Below are 4,996 nucleotides of genomic sequence, written 5' to 3'. Positions count from 1 at the left end.
GAAAATGTCAGAGCAGAGAAACTAAAAGGTAAACACCAAACATCACCAAGGTAAAGATAAATGCAGGGTACCTGAATCCACAATTGGCCGATGCTGCTGGCCAATCTCGCCCTCTTCATTTTCACGGTTGCCTCCCGATCCTTAGGATGGATCTGGGTAAGCAATTTCCGTACAAAGTCTCGTCCCTTCATGGACGAGACGGGCTTAGAACCAGAGGCCTTCGATGCCTCTGCAGTAAGGGCAAGAAGATTGCCCTCTTCGGCATCCACGGAGGCGGTCTCTGTTTCATCTGCCGGTTCCCCCTCCGTCGCCAGCGTACTCCCTTTTTGAAGGGCTTCCCTCCTCCTCTTATCTCCAAGGGACACCAAGGTACCCTTCATCTTTTTTCTTGTGAATGCAGGAATAGGGATGTCTTGGGCCTTCTCGGGAGTGGGAGCATCTTTGGAAATGTCCACTACGGGGATAACACCCCCAAAAATAGTGGATCCTTCCTCCGCCCTGTGGGAGCCAGAGCCTGAGCCGCCAGTCCTCTGACTGTCTGGGCTGAACATTGCCAAGACCTCTATGGATTTTCCCTTGCCTGGAGGGAGGCTTCGAGTAGGAGTGGTCGCCCCAGCAACGTCAGACACCGTCCGAGAGTTGTCCATCTCAGAGCCAGCGGGTTGCTCTGGTGTGTCTGCCCTGGAGCTGGTGTCTCCAGAGCCCTGCCCCCTGGTGCTAGAGGGACGGTCAGCCGAAAGAATGGATCGGCACTTCTGTCTCCACGACATGCCTATAGACAAACAACTTTATATTATCAGAATCAGGGTAATGACAATACATATACTTATTGATACGTGATATTACCTATAGATGTGCGTGGATACAGGGGGAATAAGTCATTGTCTGCTAGAGCCGAGTTGCTATCAGTGAGCTGTTTGCAGGGAAAAGGTTTTTTGTTATTAAGGGCGTTAAGGTTGGCTATCACCCCCAGATCAAAATTACTGGGGGTTCCTTGGGAAGCAGGCTTATGCTTGGTACGAATGTCATGCCATTTTAGTTCTTGGGCGCCGTATTGGCGCCAAGTGCCAGTGGAAGTCACCACGAAACAATAATAGGGCAGGAAGCCCTTATCATAAGAATTTAGGGAGTTGAGGAAGGTGGTGGGATACGTTTTGCGAGCGGCGAAGCTATACAGGGGACCACCCTGTAATCTCAGGGATTGGGTCTGAAGGAATAGTTTTTTGGTGTCTTCGACACCATGAGCTCTACACAAAATATGGAAGCAAAATAACCTCCGAAGAGCAGAGGGGCTACTTGGTAAAATGGAATCTGGAAATAATTACAAACCTCCACTAAGAGTGGAGGAGGAGGAAGTCTCAGTCCGGCATCAATCTGAGCCCGCCATATAGCCGCCGTATTCATCTGCATCCTACGGAATGGCTCTAAAGCTTTGGACTGGGGTTCAAACCTTAGGCCGACAGGGTTTCTACACGTTGCGACCATCCTGTTTAGGTCCGCGACATCCAGCCTAGAGTCGGGAATGGGCTTCGGCATCTTAGGATGGGGAGGGAGAGATTCAGGAGAGACCGAAGGGTCCTGGGGATTCGGAGGAGCAGAAGAAGTTGGAGGGTCCTAGGGGTTCGGGAGATCGAGAGAAGAAGGAGGAGAAGCCGGGGGACTAGGGGAAGGAGAAGGGGAGAAAACAGGACGATCGGTGGATGAAGATGCCATGGATGATTATAACATAGGGTTTTCAAGCTCTGAAAGAGAGCACCAACAAATTCAATATAATTAACCCACGCCGAACACAAGTACCAGGGGAGAGGATGTAGGATTTACCTAGGTCTGCGGTTGAAACTGAGGAAGACTAATCGCAAGGTTTTCGCCGGAATCAGGAAATGAAGGCCGCCGGAAAAATTTGGGAGTAGTTGAAGTGTATGAAACAAGATTGAAGAAGATGAAAAGTGAAAATTGAGTTTGAATCCACTCAAGTATTAACCTACGCGGGCAACAGCAAAGTAGCGGGATGAACGACACGTGGCATTGGGGAAAGGATCGACGGTTGAGGGTTTCTACGAAAAAACGAAAAGACGGAAGGGCTGAAAAGGTAACCTCGAGATGCGGAAAAGTATACTGCAAAAAGGCGTGCATTTAATGCAAATGACGTCAGCAATGCGGGCGAACACTCCGACTAGTTACTTCGTTTCTAAACAACTAGCTAGACCAGAGGGGGGAGTAGCTGATGAGGAGTAATATATGTAGAGCAGAGGAATGGACTTGGACAGAGGCATCTCTCGGGTCAGAGGAACGGGATCAGTCAGAGGAATGGGCTCTGTCAGAGGAATGGGCTCAGTCGGAGGAACGGGCTCGATCAGAGAAATCACTGAAGTCAGAGGGATGACTTACCCACAAGATAGTCAACGGTAAAAGTGACCACTTCACCCGGGAAGCGCCAGAGCAAAGGAATCGCTCGTTCACAGAGGAATCCAAGGCTTCGCGACATGTACATTTCTCTGTCTTTGAACAGAGGAATGAGCAAAGGCAGACGAAATTACCATCGTGCCCCTGACCATGCGGGGAGCATGACTGCTAAGATGAAATTACTATTTTACCCCTCGAATTTACTCTATAAATACCTTATGCACCCATATTGTGTATTTTTCACGTGTTCTCTATTAATACAACAGCAAACTTACTTTCTCTCAGCAATTCGACTCTATTCTCTCAATTTTCACGATCAACACTAGGTAAAACTCATAATCTAACCATAATTCACCGATTAAAACGTTACCCACTCAATCACGATTCACCAGAAACCAACACACAAGAAATCTAGACTTAAGGAGTTAAGTTCAAGCAACAATGCAATTGAAACTAACCAACATCTTTATGAATGCACACGGGAAAGACAATCAAGCATGAAGAAATGTAAAGCAAGTAAAACTAAACTTTTCCTACAATCATCAACGAGTTCAAAGCCAAATTCAACGGCACGCATATCTCATTCAACATCCAATAAAAAATCACTAAGTATCATTCTCCATAATCAATCTAACAAGCAAAATCAAGAAAACAATCGATAGATTCTAGGGCAACAATTCAAATACGATTTCACAATTACTAGAGCGGATCAACGGATATAAGATTGGGGAAAACAACGAAATTAACAAATCAAACAAGCATAGATTATTAAGAGCAACGAAATTAATTAACTAAATGAAACATTCATCAAACTCAAGAGCAAACAAGGAACACTAAGCAAATCAATTGAAATAAGAGGAAATCCTTACATTCATCCAATGACACTTCAATCCAATCAATACCAAAATCACACGAGGTTTAGAGCATGATTTTCTCTAAAAAACTAAAGGGGGAAGTAGTAAAAATCGCCTTGGAGGCTATAAGAATGGAAGATGCTCAAGAAAACCCAAAAAATGGGTTTTATACCCGAAATCCATAACTGTCGAAACTACTGGGGGCGACGGCCGCCTACCCCCTTCACAAAATATGCACGGAGGGCAGCGTAGGGCTGCAAGCGGTGCTGGCGGCGGGCGCCGTGAGGCAGCGGTGGCCATGTTGTTGCTTCCAAAAGTACGCCCAAAGCTTCCCGAAACGCCTGATAACCATGACAACCTGCAAAAAAAAAAAAAAACACAAAAAGCAATCGAGCAAGTATAAAATGACACTAGAATGCACGAGGCATGCTCGAATACGCATCAAACAATCCCCAAATAACACCAAAAAATGAGGTAAACAACACGCGTGACACAGACTCCTGCACATGTGATTTTGTCTATACTTTGCAAAATGTATACTTAACTATATCGTTAGTTATAGTTTAAATTTTCAGCGAATTTTAGTTTAGGGTTAAGGTGCAGATAGGCCCCTATAGCGTATTGCTCTCCATAGTCAACATTGAATCAAATAGGCCCCTCAAAGTCCAAAAAATCAAACAATTAAACCCATTAGACTAACAGATGTTTGACCCCGTTAGTCAATTTTTTAAATTCAAATGTGTGGGGCCCACCTGTAACATTTACGGTGGAGCAAGGCTGCATCGTCCGGGAGATCGAGCCGGTCTACCCGCCGGAGAACCAAACGCAGTTCGCCATGGCCTACTACATCATCAACTACTCCAAGCTCCGCATTTGGGAGATATAAATCGCGAATTAGGGTTTCAAAATTCACCGAATTAGTTAATTAATTGCAGCAATTAAAAGTTGCATGTTTGAATTGAACTGCAGTTTGTGGAGTACAACAAGATGATCTACTTGGACAGAGATATTCAGGTGTTCGAGAACATCGACCATCTCTTCGACATGGATAACGACTACTTTTACATTGTGATGGACTGCTTCTGCGAAAAATCGTGGAGCCACATGCCGTAGTTCTAGATCGGCTACTGCCAGCCGAGCCCGGTTCCTGGGCCCGAAGCCACCCAAGTACTTCAACGTCGGAATGTTTGTCTTCGAGCCGAGCCTGCCGACTTACCAGGACCTGCTGCAGATGCTGAAGATCACGGCGGCGACGCCCTTCGCGGAGCAGGACTTCCTCAACATGTTCTTCCGCGACGTCTACCGCCCCATCCCCAACATCTACAACCTCGTGCTGGCGTAGCTCTGGCGCCACCCCGAGAACGTACGCCTGGACGAGGTCAAGGCGGTGCACTACTGCGACACCAATCCAAGCCGTGGCGCTACACTGGCGAGGAGGAGAATATGGACCGCGATGACATCAAGATGGTGGTCGATAAGTGGTGGGACATTTGAATTAAAATAATAATAAAAATTGACTGGCGGGGTCAAACGACCGTTAGTCAAAATGAGTTTAATCGTTTGATTTTTCGGACTTTGGGGGCCTATTTGATCTAATGTTGACTTTGGAGAGGAATATGCTATAGGGGTCTTTACTATATGGGCCTATCTGCATCTTAACCCTTTAATTTATTGTCTTATTTTTTATTTATTTTGTGCATATTCTAACATTTAAGAAAATATTTTATTATGACCACAAT

General features: G+C 45.9%; 1 pseudogene; it reads left to right on the top strand.

The window, feature by feature from the left end:
• Positions 1-2,253: 2,253 nt before the first annotated feature.
• LOC131007575 (galactinol synthase 2-like) lies at positions 2,254-4,751 on the top strand (annotated as a pseudogene).
• The last annotated feature ends 245 nt before the right edge of the window (positions 4,752-4,996 follow it).

The sequence above is a fragment of the Salvia miltiorrhiza genome, chromosome 2 (genome assembly GCF_028751815.1).
Source record: "Salvia miltiorrhiza cultivar Shanhuang (shh) chromosome 2, IMPLAD_Smil_shh, whole genome shotgun sequence".
In the NCBI taxonomy this organism is placed as follows: Eukaryota; Viridiplantae; Streptophyta; class Magnoliopsida; order Lamiales; family Lamiaceae; genus Salvia; species Salvia miltiorrhiza.
Note: the sequence above shows the minus strand (reverse complement) of the source record. Positions and strands in the feature narration are given on the sequence as shown.